We start from the raw sequence: 15,962 nt of genomic DNA on the forward strand, positions 1-15,962 counted from the left end.
ACAATCATAAATTTATCCAGATATTCACGGAAAATATCGTGCATAAAGGACTGGAAGACTGAAGGAGCATTAGAAAGTCCGAAAGGCATTACCAAATACTCAAAATGGCCCTCAGGCGTATTAAATGCGGTTTTCCACTCATCACCTTGCTTTATACGTATAAGATTATACGCACCCCGAAGATCAATCTTAGTGAACCATTTAGCCCCCTTAATGCGAGCAAACAAATCAGTCAACAATGGCAAAGGATACTGATATTTTACGGTAATCTTATTCAAAAGACGATAATCTATACAAGGCCTCAAGGAACCATCTTTTTTGGCCACGAAAAAAAAACCTGCTCCCAAAGGGGACAAAGATGGACGGATATGTCCCTTTTCCAAGGACTCCTTAACATAATCCCGCATAGCAGTATGCTCTGGCACTGACAGATTGAACAAACGACCTTTAGGAAATTTACTGCCTGGAATTAAATTTATAGCACAATCGCAATCCCTGTGAGGAGGAAGCGAACTGAGCTTAGGCTCCTCAAAAACATCCCGATAGTCAGACAAAAACACAGGAATCTCAGAAGGAGTAGATGAAGCGATAGAAATCGGAGGTGCATCATCATGAACCCCCTGACAACCCCAGCTTAACACAGACATCGATTTCCAGTCAAGGACTGGATTATGAGTTTGTAACCATGGCAGACCAAGCACTAGGACATCATGCAAATTATACAGTACCAGGAAGCGAATCACCTCCTGATGAACAGGAGTCATACGCATGGTCACTTGTGTCCAGTACTGAGGTTTATTCATAGCCAAAGGTGTAGAGTCAATTCCCTTCAAAGGAATAGGGACTTCCAGAGGCTCCAGACTAAACCCACAGCGATTGGCAAATGACCAATCCATAAGACTCAGGGCAGCGCCTGAATCCACATAGGCATCAACGGAAATGGATGATAATGAACAAATCAGAGTCACAGACAGAATGAACTTAGACTGTAAAGTACTAATGGCAACAGACTTATCAACCTTTTTTGTGCGTTTAGAGCATGCTGATATAACATGAGCTGAATCACCACAATAAAAGCACAACTTTTTTTTCCGCCTATAATTTTGCCGTTCACTTCTGGACTGAATTTTATCACATTGCATTATCTCAGGTGACGGTTCAGACGACACCGCCAAATGGTGCACAGGTTTGCGCTCCCGTAAACGCCGATCAATCTGAATAGCCATAGTCATAGACTCATTCAGACCAGTAGGCGCAGGGAACCCAACCATAACATCTTTAATGGCCTCAGAAAGGCCATCTCTGAACCTTGCAGCCAGGGCGCACTCATTCCACTGAGTAAGCACCGACCACTTCTGAAATTTTTGACAATAAATTTCTGCTTCATCTTGCCCCTGAGAGAGGGCCAACAAAGCTTTTTCAGCCTGAATCTCTTGGTTAGGTTCCTCATAGAGCAAACCCAATGCCAGAAAAAACGCATCCGCATTAAGCAACGCAGGGTCCCCTGGTGCCAATGCAAATGCCCAATCCTGAGGGTCACCCCGCAGGAAAGATATAATAATCTTTACTTGCTGAGCAGGGTCTCCAGAGGAGCGAGATTTCAAAGAAAGAAACAACTTGCAATTGTTCCTAAAATTCAGAAAACGAGATCTATCTCCAGAAAAAAACTCTGGGACAGGAATTCTAGGTTCAGACATAGGAGCATGTACAACAAAATCCTGTATATTTTGAACCTTAGCGGCAAGGTTATTCAGGCTGGAAGCCAAACTCTGGACGTCCATGATAAACAGCTGGGATCAGAGCCATTCAAAGATTAAGAGGAGGAGGAAGTAGCCAGGCTGCAATAAGGCTAGGCAGCAAACTCTGAGGGAAAAAAAAAAAAAAAACTTCCTCAGACTACTTATCCTCCTACTTCAGCCAATACAATTAACACTTTGTGGGCCGGTTATACTGTCATGATCCCAATGGCAGGGGATCACTAAAGGACAAGCACAGATACAAACAAGCTCTAGGGCGATGGAACCTGAGCTGACCGCGACCCTGAACCTAACACACAAATAAAAGTAGCCGGGGAACGTGCCTACGATGATCCTAGACGTCTCGCTCCAGCCGAAGATCTAACTTCCCCTATTAGAAGAAACACAGACCTCTCTTGCCTCCAGAGAAATACCCCACAGAAATAGCAGCCCCCCACATATAATGACGGTGAAATGAGAGGAAAGCACATACGCAGTATGAAAACAGTTTCAGCAAAATGAGGCCCGCTAAAGCTAGATAGCAGAGGATACAAAAGTGAACTGCGCGGTCAGCGAAAAACCCTTCAAAAAACCATCCTGAAATTACTTGAACTCATGTGCCAACTCATGGTACATGAGGAGCAATTTCAGCCCACTAGAGCAACCAGCAGCAATAATCACATATCTGCAGGCTGGACTAAAAACCAAATAAAGCAAAACACCAAAATCCAAACTTAGCTTGACCAGAAGATTCTAGGAGCAGGGAGCAGAGGTAACAAGACACACTGGATACATTGATAACCGGCGAGGAAATGCCAGCAAAGCCAGGTTAAATAGGAAACTCCCATATCCTGATGGAACAGGTGGAACCCAGAGACCCAGGAAAGACAAGTCACCCAGTACCATCAGTAACCACCAGAGGGAGCCCAAAAACAGAACTCACAACAGCTAAGCCCTGCTGTTCACGTGCCAGTGGGTTGCTTTTGCCCTTGCCGGTCCCGAAGAGGCCTTGGACACATATTTCGATGGATTTCATTTCTGACCTTCCCGTTTCTCAAAAGATGTCGGTCGTTTGGGTGGTCTGTGATCGCTTTTCTAAAATGGTCCATCTGGTGCCCTTGGTTAAATTGCCTTCCTCCTCTGATTTGGTGCCTTTGTTCTTCCAGCATGTGGTTCGTTTGCATGGCATTCCTGAGAATATTGTTTCTGACAGAGGTTCCCAGTTTGTCTCGAGGTTCTGGCGAGCCTTTTGTGGTAGGATGGGCATTGACCTATCTTTTTCCTCGGCCTTCCATCCTCAGACTAATGGCCAGACCGAACGAACCAATCAGACCTTGGAAACATATCTGAGATGTTTTGTTTCCGCTGACCAGGATGATTGGGTGTCATTTTTGCCGTTGGCTGAGTTCGCCCTTAATAATCGGGCCAGCTCGGCTACCTTGGTCTCTCCATTTTTCTGCAATTCTGGGTTCCATCCTCGTTTCTCTTCAGGACAGGTTGAGTCTTCGGACTGTCCTGGTGTGGATTCTGTGGTGGACAGGTTGCAGCAGATCTGGACTCAGGTAGTGGACAATTTGACCTTGTCCCAGGAGAAGGCTCAGCTTTTCGCTAATCGTAGACGCCGTGTGGGTCCCCGACTTCGTGTTGGGGATCTGGTTTGGTTATCTTCTCGTCATATTCCTATGAAGGTTTCCTCTCCTAAATTTAAACCTCGTTTTATTGGTCCGTATAGGATTTCTGAGATTCTCAATCCGGTGTCTTTTCGTCTGACCCTCCCAGACTCCTTTTCCATACATAATGTATTCCATAGGTCGTTGTTGAGAAGATACGTGGCACCTATGGTTCCATCTGTGGAGCCTCCTGCCCCTGTTTTGGTGGAGGGGGAATTGGAGTATATTGTGGAGAAAATTTTGGATTCTCGTGTCTCTAGACGGAAACTCCAGTATCTGGTCAAATGGAAGGGTTATGCTCAGGAGGATAATTCCTGGGTTTTTGCCTCTGATGTCCATGCCCCAGATCTTGTTCGTGCCTTTCATGTGGCTCATCCTGGTCGGCCTGGGGGTTCTGGTGAGGGTTCAGTGACCCCTCCTCAAGGGGGGGGTACTGTTGTGAATTCTGTGGCTGAATTCACTCCTGTGGTCACAAGTGGTATTGCAGCCTCTGGGCTTCCTCCCTCAGGTGTTTTGGTGAGCTCGTTGGCTGCCTTGCTATTTAACTCCACCTGAGTCTGTCTTCCTTGCTCCTTGTCAATGTTCTAGTGTTGGATCTGAGCTACTGCATCTTTCCTGTGGCCTGCTGCTCTGCTAGATAAGTGTTTCTTTGTTTTTGTTTCCGTTTTTTCTGTCCAGCTGTGCTATTCTCTTTTGCTGGAAGCTCTGAGACGCAAAGGGTGCACCGCCGTGCCGTTAGTTCGGCACGGTGGGTCTTTTTGCCCCCCTTTGCGTGGTTCTGCTTTAGGGTTTTTTGTAGACTGCATAGTTCTCTTTGCTATCCTCGCTCTGTCTAGAATATCGGGCCTCACTTTGCTGAATCTATTTCATTCCTACGTTTTGTCTTTTCATCTTGCTAACAGTCATTATATGTGGGGGGCTGCCTATTCCTTTGGGGTATTTCTCTGAGGCAAGTCAGGCTTGTATTTCTATCTTCAGGCTAGTCAGCTCCTCAGGCAGTGCCGAGTTGCATAGGTAGTGTTAGGCGCAATCCACTGCTGCTTTTAGTTGTGTGAGGATAGGTTCAGGTATTGCAGTCTGCAGAGATTCCACGTCTCAGAGCTTGTTCTATTGTTTTTGGGTTATTGCCATATCACTGTATGTGCGCTGATTACTGCAGACTGTGTTGCCTGATAGCACAGCATAACAGTTTACGTTAAGTGCACTTATTATTATTATTATTGTTTTTGATAGGTTTTAAAACTAACTAATAAAGATATTTTTATCTAGTTTACACTGGGGATTTTTTTTGTTTCTGTGAATTTGTTAAAGATAGATGTCCCCATAGATATATATTTTTTCTCTGTGGAGGTGAGGAATATGCCAGCTGGGGGGGGAGAAATATTCCTGGGGAGGAGTAATATGCCAGGGGGGGTTGGAATACGCCAGAGGCAGAATACGGCGGGGTAAGGAATACGCCAGTTGGGGAGGAATATGCTGGGGGGGGGGGAGAAATATGCCAGGGGGAATATGCTGGGGGGGGAGGAATATGGCGGGTGGGAATATGCCAGGGGGGGTTGGAATACGCCAGGGAGGAATACGTCAGGGGGAGAATATGCCGGGTTAAGGAATACGCCAGTGGGGGAGGAATATGCTGGGGGGAGGGGAATATGCCAGGGAAGGGAGGAATACGCCGGGCGGGAAGGGGGGGAGGAATATGCCAGGGAAGGAATATGCCAGGGGGGAGGAATGCGCCGGGGGGGTGGACGCCAGGGGGGAAATACACCAGGGAAGGAATACGTCAGGTGGGGAATACACCTCAGCCACTGTGTAACAGCCCGTGTCTAATCGTTATGAAGTTTATAGCGGGATACGTCTCACAGGCATTAAAGCAAAACTCCCCAAGTAGCAGACCATGTCCATGGTGGAGGGCTGTGATGACCGTACCAGATCAATTATAATGATACACAAAAAGGATGGATCAGAAATCTATAGAAAGAAATGTCGTGACAGTAGTGACGGATGTCGGGACAGCTGTCAGTCCATCAGCACCAGGCCTGTGTGAGGAGCTGTGATGACTCTCACCTGTACACATGTGCTGCTCGCCTGCTTCAGTGCGCCGCCATGACACTGCCGCAGAGCACGCTGGGAGCGGTCATGTGAGCCCAGCAGAGGGCGCACGCGCAGTGAAGTTCTATCTCCAGAGTACAGCCGCGGGTAAGCTGAGGTGGTGGAAGTGTGCGCAGTGTCCCAGGTGTACACGTCCGGCTGACAGGGCGAGCTCCGCCGTCACTGAGCACAGGCCGCGGCGTATAGGCTGCAGTTATCCCATGTGGAAGCAGAGGTCCCGCTGTCCCAGCCCTGCTTGATGTCAGTGGATGTAAGCTTGGCTGACGTTACGCTCCAGAGCCGGCAGTAGGAAGCTGTGGCGCCCCCCGATACCAGGACGGGCGCTGCAGGCAGAGAATGTCTGTTACAGCCGGTCACCTCCCTCGGGGTCTTGTTGCTTTGCTACCGGGGTCCGTTGTTCTTCCCGATCCAGTATGGCGTCTCCTGTCTGTAGGGTCGGTGATGACTGCTGGGAATAGCTGTGCTGTATACACCGCCTATAGAGAGTGCTATGGATGGGGGCGGCGACCCCTTAATGACCGACAATAGGTCTCTGCGTGACCTGAGATATGAGGATAGCCCCCCATACAGGAGACACTCCAGCAGCTGTGGGCTGTCCACTATAGCTGACAACTTGCTGCATCGGACACCATCAGCCTTGGCAGGTGGAGGTAGCACAGGTGCAAACTACTGATGGAACATCGGCTCACACATCAACCATAGTGAGTGGGGATTGTCTAGTGTTATAAGTGCACATGGATAAGGCACCAAACACACATGCAGCACACAATGTCTGGCTTACAGCCTATTAGTGACACCCATACTGTTAATTAGGTGGGCTGCCCATCACTATGTAAGTGCATCCCACAAGGATAGACACCAATTTCGGAGCATACCTCACTCTCAGAAACAACAACAATCAGATAAATAGTCAGGAGATCCAGCTCAACGGAGTAAAAACTCTTCAGCTTTATTAGCGCATTATTAAAATAATTTGACATGCATTTATAGTCTATAATTTAGAAATCAACATGTTTTTGATGTGCTCGGCACCCTTATTCATGATCACATTCTCCCTCTGTCAACCATCTAGATAGATGAAGTGGCCACTATCGACTGCAGCATCTAAAAGGTTCAACTGAGAGGATTAGTGTTAGCACTGAACCAGCAGTTACAGCAGAGTGTCTGCGGTCTGTAATTACTGGCGCTCACACTTCAAGTAGGGGCTCAGCTACTAAGCCCGCACAACCCAACTGCTGTAATGGTGAGGTAGTACAGCTCCGGCAAAAATTAAGACCACCACATCAAAACCCTGTCATGGGCAGCCCAATCTCCAGACTTGAACCCCACTGAAAACCTCTGGAATGTAATAAATAGGATGATGGATAGTCACAAGCCATCAAACAAAGAAGAACTGCTTACATTTTTGTGCCAGAAGCGGGATGAAAGACTGGTGGAAAGCATGCCAAGACGCATGAAAGCTGTGATTAACAATCATGATTATTCCACAAAATATTTATTTCTCAACTCTTCCTGAGTTAAAACATTAGTATTGTTGTTTCTAAATTATTATGAGCGTGTTTTCTTTGCATTATTTGAGGTCTGTAAGCACTGGGATTTTTTTTTTTCATTTTGACCATTTTTCTTTATCAGAAAAAAATACAAAATTTATTGCTTTGAAATTTACATTTTACTCAAAAATATACCTATAAAGAGAAAAATCAGACAAACTGAACATTTTGCAGTGGTCTCTTTAATTTTTGCCGGAGCTGTACAGGGTGGTCCAAAACTAGGTGGACAGAAAATAGTAACATTTATTTTGATTTTATATATAAAATTATATTTACTAACACAAGCATAACATTGACAATTAAATTTTATTCTGAACAATAATACAAAAGCCCTTAAATTTTATCAACGCAGGTGCTCAAACTGTTTTCCATCACAATTTGCATAGCTTTTAAGTCTGCCTCTTAAGGTACCGTCCTGGCTAGCGATATCGTTCAGTTTGACACACAGCAGCAATCAGAATCCTGCTGTGATGTCGTTGGTCGCAGCAGAAAGTCCAGCACTTTATTTCGTCGCTGGACTTCCTGCTGACATTGCTGAATCGGCGTGTGTGACGCCGATTCAGCGATGTCTTCGCTGGTAACCAGGGTAAACATCGGGTAACTAAGCGCAGGGCCACGCTTAGTAACCCAATGTTTACCCTGGTTACCAGCATAAAAGTAAAAAAAAAAAAAACTACATACTTACATTCCGGTGTCTGTCCCTCGGCGCTCTGCTTCTCTGCCCTGTGTAAGCACAGCGGCCAGAAAGCAGAGCGGTGACGTCACCGCTCTGCTTTCCGGCCGCTGTGCTTACACAGGGCAGAGAAGCAGAGCGCCGAGGTACAGACAGCGGAATGTAAGTATGTAGTGTTTGTTTTTTTTTTTTACTTTTACGCTGGTAACCAGGGTAAACATCGGGTTACTAAACGCGGCCCTGCGCTTAGTTACCCGATGTTTACCCTGGTTACCGGCATCGTTGCTCGCTGGAGAGCTGTCTGTGTGACAGCTCTCCAGCGACCAAACAGCGACGCTGCAGCGATCCGGATCGTTGTCGGCATCGCTGCAGCGTCGCTTAGTGTGACGGTACCTTAACACTTCGACAAACATTTTTGCACAAGTCTCTTTGGGTATTAATTTCTTGAAATGCATCTCTTATGTAATTTTTTAAATCACTGACACTTTTTGGTTTTCAACTATAAACTTTGTCCTTGAGTACTCCCCAAAAGAAAAAATCCATTGGGGTCAAGTCTGGTGAACGTGCCTGCCAATCAAGTGGGCCTCTTCGGCAATCCATTTATTGGGAAATGTTTCATCAAGATACTGCGGACTACTATTGAAAAATGTGGAGGGGCCCCATCTTGTTGGAAATAAAGGTCATTTGAATTAGGCTGTTGCTGTAACTGGGGAACAACTTGATTCATTAGAATTTCGAGATACTTATCTGTGACTGTTCCATAAAAAAAATGGTCCAGAAACACCAAAACTTGAAATACCACCCCAAACATTGACACCAGGCTCATTTAGTTGTTGCTCTAATGTTAAATGCATGTTCTCATTATACCAGTAAATACAATTACCGTATATACTCGAGTATAAGCTAAGAATTTTTTTAGGCTGAAATTGCCCCTCTCGGCTTATACTCAAGTCACTCCCAGAGGTCGGCAGGGGAGGGGGTGCGGCAGCTGTCTAATAATACTCACCTGCTCCTGGCGCGGTCCCTGCTTCTCCAGGCGCTGACAGCTTCTTCCTGTATTGAGCGGTCACATGGTACCACTCATTACAGTAATGAATATGGACCTGACTCCACTCCCATTGGGGTGGAGCCGCATATTCATTACCTGTCCCACGATCCACCGTTGGCACCGCTCTGTCTTCGGCAGTGACGCTCAGGTCAGAGGGCGCGATGACTCGATTAGTCTGTGCACCGCCCTCTGCCTGAGCGTCAGTGCGGAGGATGGGGAAGACACAGCGGCACCGACGGTGGATCGAGAAAGGTGAGTATAGCAAGTGCTGGGGCCTGAGTGACGAGAGGCAGCAATGGCATATGGGGGCAAATATCTCTATGGAGCATCTTATGGGGCCATGTGCAGTGTTATATGGGGGCAAATATCTCTATGGAGCATCTTATCGGGCCATGTGCAGCTTTATATGGGGGCAAATATCTCTATGGAGCATCTCATGGGGCCATGTGCAGCATTATATGGGGCAAATATTTGTATGGAGCATCTTATGGGCTATAAGCAGCATTTGTGCAGCATTATATGGGGGCAAATGTGTCTATGGAGCATCTTATGGGGCCATAATCAGCATTTGTGCAGCATTGTATGGAGCAAATGTCTCTATGGAGCATCTTGTGTGGTCATAATCAACATTTGTGCAATAATAATAATAATCTTTATATAGCGCCAACATATTCCGCAGCGCTTTACAGTTTAACAGTTTCAAACAAACAGTAACAACGTTAACAATACAATAATTAAAGCGAAATAAAACGACCCTGCTCGTGAGAGCTTACAATCTACAATGAGGTGGGGGAGATGCAAAGTACAGGTGTGTATTTACAATGATGGTCCAGCCATCTTCAGGGGTGGGGGATAGATGGAGATAGTGAGTGGGCTTACACACACACAAACATAAAATGACTGATTACTGAATGTGATAGGCCGCTCTGAACAAATGTGTTTTGAGCGAGCGCCTAAAACTATGCAAATTGTGGATGGTCCTAATATCTTGGGGTAGAGCATTCCAGAGGATTGGTGCAGCACGGGAGAAGTCTTGGAGTCGGGAGTGGGAGGTACGGATTAGTGCAGAGGTTAGTCGAAAGTCATTTGCAGAGCGCAGCGGTCGGTTAGGCCGATAGACAGAAATGAGGGAGGAGATGTATGGGGTGCCGCACTGTGGAGAGCTTTGTGGGTGAGAACAAGTACTTTAAATTGTATCCTGTAATGAATTGGCAGCCAGTGTAACGACTGGCGAAGAGCGGACGAGTCCGAGTAACGATTGGCCAGATGGACGACCCTGGCTGCTGCATTAAGGATAGACTGGAGAGGGGAAAGTCGAGTAAGGGGGAGGCCAATTAGAGCATTACAGTAGTCCAGGTCGGAGTGGATCAGGGCGACAGTGAGGGTTTTTGTTGTTTCCATGGTGAGAAAAGGGCAGATTCTAGAGATGTTCTTTAGGTGTAAGCGGAACGAGCAGGCAAGAGATTGTATATGGGAGGTGAAGGAGAGATCGGAGTCAAACATAACACCCAGACAGCGCACCTGCTGCCGGGATGTTATTGTGGTACCACCCACAGAGAGTGAAATGTCAGATTTAGGGAGGTTAGTAGATGGCGGGAGCAGAAGAAGTTCAGTTTTGGAGAGGTTGAGTTTCAGATAGAGAGCGGACATGATGTTGGAGACTGCAGACAGTCAGTGGCGTTCTGTAGTACAGCGGGGGTAAGGTCAGGGGATGACGTATATAGTTGTGTGTCGTCGGCATAAAGATGGTACTGAAAGCCAAATCTGCTGATGGTCTGTCCAATTGGGGCCGTGTAGAGAGAGAACAGAAGGGGGCCAAGGACTGAGGCATGAGGTACCCGACAGTGAGAGGAAGAGGAGATGAAGTGGAGCCAGAGAACAGAACACTGTGCAGAATTATATGGAGTATATTTTAATATGGAGCATCTTATGGGGCCCATCATACACTGTATGGAGCATTATATGGGGCGTATTTTGTATGGAGCATTATATGGGGCCCATCATGAACTGTATGGAGCATTATATTGAGCTCCTGATTCAATATGGATATTCAAAAACACTTAACCTACTGACGTCTCAATTAATTTTACTTTTATTTGTACCTTTTTATTTTTGACAATTACCGGTAGCTGCTGCATTTTCCACCCTACGCTTATACTCGATTCATTAAGTTTTCCCAGCTTTTTGTGGCAAAATTAGGGGTCTCGGCTTATACTCGGGTTGGCTTATACTCGAGTACATACGGTATGTCTGTTAATATTGCCAGATAATTTGAAAGAAGCTTCATCACTCCACATAATGTTATCTAAAATGACTGGATTTTCTTCAATTTTGTTAAGCATAATCTCACAAAATTGCAGCCGAATGTCTGGATCATCCTCCAATAAACCATGAATTAGATGTGGACTATAAGCTTACTACTCAATAGATTTCAGGATTTGAATGATTGAAGCTCGTGAAATTCCCAATTCTAAAGAGACTCTTCTGGTGGACTTTTTTGGACTCTGAACAAATGTTTCAGCAACAAGCTGTTTATTTATTTCTGTACAGGCTGTTTTTGGTCGACCAGTTTTTGAAGCATTAAGGATTGAGCCAGTGGCATCGAATTTGTCACGAATGCAGTAAATGGTTTGTCTCTTTGGGGCATGAGTACCAAATGTTTCAACCCAATTTGCTCTGTTTCAGCATTTTGAGATTTCCAATACTCTTTTAAAATCCATTTTCTTTGATCTGTATTTAAATTATTTGCCATTATGGGTTATCTGAATTATCTGAAAAGAAAACAGATTTGGGGGAGATTTATCTGTGAAAATTGGATCTGTGAAACTGACTCAGTTGCCCTTAGCAACCAATCAGATTCCAACTTTCATTTTCCAAAGAGTCTGTGAAGAATGAAAAGTGGAATCTGATTGGTTGCTAAGGGCAACTGAGTTAAGGGCTCTTCTGCTACACTCCACGTCTTTAATGGTTCTGCCAGCGTGAGTGCCTCATGTTCTACTGCATCTTCTACTGCGACAGAGACCCGTATCAGGACTTAATCGTGAGTAAGCAGTGAGCACTATTTCCACAGTGAACCAAACTATCTAGGCCCATCCTTGATAGTAATATAACTGAAGGACTGTGAATTAAGATGGTAACCTAGTATATAACCGTCAGTCAGCCGATAACTTTATTTAAGCCATTAACTGGGAGGATTCCATCTTAACAGTCACACTGAGCATCTCTCTTGCTAGCTAATATTTCAAGCTTGTATGAAAGAATGTGATACCATCGCTATGGACTATATGTATTTTGAAGTGAACACAGTAAAGACTCACTTTTAATTACGTTAATACCATTGCCAGCATTCATCCTTAAAACTGCGCACACACTAAAGGTACCCTCACATAAAGCGACGCTGCAGCGATATAGACAACGAGCCGATCGCTGCAGCGTCGCTGTTTAGGTCGCTAGGAGACGTCAAACACCGGCAACAACTGAACGATGCAGGAGCGATCCAGTGACGTACTTATCGTTCTCGCTGGTTGTTAGCTCCATGAAAAAACATTGCAGGCATCGTTGCTTTTGCTGTCAAACATGACAAATCACGCCGACCTGACGACAAAATAAAGTTCTGGACTTCTAGCTCTGACCAGCGATGTCACAGCGGGATCCTGATCGCTGCTGCGTGGCAAACACAACGAGATCGCTATCCAGGACGCTGCAACGTCACGGATCGCTGTCGTTCTCGTTGTAAAGTTGTGAGTGACACAGGGCTAGCACGCCACAATCCCGCCTGTGGCATTACTAATTACAGCTAGTTCCCCCCTGGGCACTGCATATACGTTAAATCCCACCTGCTAATGTCATAATAGTACCTCATAGGGTGGGAAGGGATTACATGCAAATCAAATGGATGCAATGGATAATTCATCTCATTACTAGCACAGTGATAGTGTTAAACCACTGGATCATTAGGCATATTTATTCATACTTTTTTTGCCACTGTGCTTTTTTTAATCATAATAGATTACTGCAAGGTGACAAGAACTCCTTGCATCACTAGAGATGAATTGTTCGATCTACCAGAGACAGATTACTATAAGTGGTAGGTTACCCATTATAGTATCTTATGCCACTCTTTTCATGAAGTTGATGTATGGGCATAGCCTCCTACACCCATCCCACCTTGTCCTGTCCATGCTACCTCCTTTAAACGCCAAAAGTAATACACCCTTAATGAATTGAAGCCTAAATCCCCAAAGCTTACTGTAGAGTAGAGTAAATACATTGTGTCTTTCTTCTCTGAGTACTTGCTTTATATACTGTACTTTCTCTAACCATAAAGCACTACCGAACACAAAGTCTGACTTAATAAAAAAAAAATGATTAAACATTAAAGAACTTAAAAGTCTGCTGCTATTGTAATATCAAACACAAAAGGACACACACAAGGCTAATTTAATTTAGCAAGCTGCCTAAATTTTTCTTAAATCATACATTTTCTTATCACGAAAGAGAATTGAAAACTGAATTGCATTACTGTTTGTAGAGCTGGGAAGCTAACCTTTTGTAAAAAAAAAAAAAAAAAAAATTATACTGTATACTTTAAAGGAATGTAATTTTTCATCATTTAGATTTCTGTGACTTTACCAAAATAATAGGAAAGGAAACAATTAAGTAGCTCAGCTAATCTATTTCATGTAATATTATTTTTGCACTTTTCCCAAAAAGTGCTACAATAATTCTGTTTCAGTCTACTATCCGGGGAAGAATAATCCGTTTTTTTACTCTTTTTGATTGCAGCATAACAGAAATAGGAAGCTTAAAATTTAAAAAATTGGCTTCAATTTGGGTTGATTCATTTTTAATATATATCTTTATATGGCTCTGAACTCTTGTTGAACGTAGTACCATTGCCCTGTTTTGAAGTTGCCATATACACTGCTCAAAAAAATAAAGGGAACACTTAAACAACAGAATATACCTCCAAGTAAATCAAACTTCTGTGAAATCAAACTGTCCACTTAGGAAGCAACACTGTTTGACAATCAATTTCACATGCTGTTGTGCAAATGGAATAGACAACAGATGGAAATTATTGGCAATTATCAAGACACACTCAATAAAGGAGTGGTTCTGCAGGTGGGGACCACAGACCACTTCTCAGTACCAATGCTTTCTTGCTGATGTTTTGGTCACTTTTGAATGTTGGTTGTGCTTTCACACTCGTGGTAGCATGAGAGAGACAAACTCTACAACCCACACAAGTGGCTCAGGTAATGCAGCTCATCCAGGATGGCACATGAATGCGAGCTGTGGCAAGAAGGTTTGCTGGGTCTGTCAGCGTATTGTCCAGAGGCTGGAGGCGCTACCAGGTGACAGGCCAGTACACCATGAGACGTGGAGGGGGGCCGTAGGAGGGCAACAACCCAAGCAGCAGGACCACTAACTCAGCCTTTATGCAAGGAGGAACACAAGGAGCACTGCCAGAGCCCTGCAAAATAACCTCCAGCAGGCCTCAAATGTGCATGTGTCTGCACAAACGGTTAGAAACCAACCCCTTGTGAGACCATATGCTGGAGCGGTTGGCCCTCATGTGGCTGGAGTGTGTCAGCAGTTCCTGCAAGATGAAGGCATTGAAGTTATGAACTGGCCCGCCCATTCCCCAGATCTGAATCCTATTGAACACATCTGGGGCATCATGTCTCGCACCATCCACCAACGTCACATTCCTCCACAGACTGTCCAGGAGTTGGTGGATGCTTTAGTCCAGGTCTGGGAGGAGATCCCTCAGGAGACCATCTGCCCCCTCATCAGGAACATGCCCAGGCATTGTACGGAGGTCATACAGACACGAGGGATACCACACACACTACTGAGCATCATTTCCTTGTCTTAAGGCATTTCCACTGAAGTTGGATCAGACTGTAACTTCATTTTCCACTTTGATTTTGATCATCATTCCAACTCCAGACCTCTGTAGGATATTAGTTGTGATTTTCATTGATCATTTTTAGGTTTTATTGTTCTCAACAAATTCCACTATGTAATGAATAAAGATTTACAACTGGAATACTTCAGTGATATCTAGGATGTGGGATTTTAGTGTACCCTTTATTTTTTTGAGCAGTGTAGTTAAGCAATATGTCATTTAGGTTGACAAGGAGTATGACTGCACCTTATTTTTTTTTTATATATATAAAAAAGTAACTGTCGCTGTAAAGCTAAAAAAATCCAATCTAAGTAGTGCGGTCATATTCACTATAACTTTTAATTATTGTATAGTAAATGGCAGTGATGCTGAACCTGAGACCGAGCGCCCAAACTGCAACCTAAAACCCAATTATGTATCATGAAGTGCCAACAATGCAATTTAAATTATCAATGGAACACACTGGAGTACAAAGTTCCATAAAATATAGAAAAACTTTATTAAATACAATAATAAACAGACAAAATATAAATGGAGAGGAGATCTAAGCAAAAAAACTCCAGGAATCTGGAATACATCATTAGCATCATACTAAGAGTAATCAATTGAATAGGAAAAATATGGTATACAAATTCCTATATATCACAACAAAAGTCCAAGTGTATAAAAAAAGTAAACTAACAATCTCAGAAACAGCTAGACATGAGCTGAAACAAGGAAGTACATGTCTAAACATAATACAATCTATGAATCAGCATGCCGTTAATCAACAGTATCGGGTACATAACATACATTTAACAAAAAATACAGATGCCACGACCCGGAGTGAGTCCCTAATGCATGTTTTGCTATGGCTTTGTCAAGGGGTGTTTTGATTACAACAGGGCAATTTAACCTGAATAGCAGAACTTTAACTTTTGCAATGCTTTTGAACAATTAATGGATTTTTGCTGTTGCATGAATGCTGATTACTTGTCTACCCTTGGCTAATACTTTGTAAGTTTGAGAGCAACACATGGAGCACTCATGTCATCTGGTAGGCCGGTGTCACACTTGCAACTGCAATGCGAGAAACTCGCATGACTCTCTTGCCTCAATATCCGGCACTGATGCCATCACTCGGGACCGGAGTGTGCGGCTACATGTATTTCTATGCAGCGGAATGCTCCGGTCCAGAGTGTCGGCAGCAGTGTCGGTTATTGAGGCGAGAGACTCGATTGAGTTTCTTAAATTGCATTTGCAAGTGTGACACCAGCCTTAGT

General features: G+C 44.4%; 1 protein-coding gene and 1 long non-coding RNA gene across 2 annotated transcripts in view; one reads left to right on the forward strand and one right to left on the reverse strand.

Moving 5' to 3' along the window:
* The window catches only part of TTC27 (tetratricopeptide repeat domain 27), a 630,563-nt gene extending 624,838 nt beyond the window's left edge, over positions 1–5,725 (reverse strand). The window contains exon 1 of the mRNA XM_069769113.1: positions 5,471–5,725. The gene's annotated coding sequence lies outside the window, so the exon portion shown is untranslated. The remainder of the gene's footprint in view (positions 1–5,470) is intronic.
* LOC138681534 (uncharacterized) overlaps positions 5,539–15,962 on the forward strand; it is a 100,552-nt gene continuing 90,128 nt past the window's right edge. The window contains exon 1 of the long non-coding RNA XR_011321925.1: positions 5,539–5,602. This is a non-coding gene — a long non-coding RNA (uncharacterized lncRNA). The remainder of the gene's footprint in view (positions 5,603–15,962) is intronic.

Source organism: Ranitomeya imitator, chromosome 5 (assembly GCF_032444005.1).
Source record: "Ranitomeya imitator isolate aRanImi1 chromosome 5, aRanImi1.pri, whole genome shotgun sequence".
In the NCBI taxonomy this organism is placed as follows: Eukaryota; Metazoa; Chordata; class Amphibia; order Anura; family Dendrobatidae; genus Ranitomeya; species Ranitomeya imitator.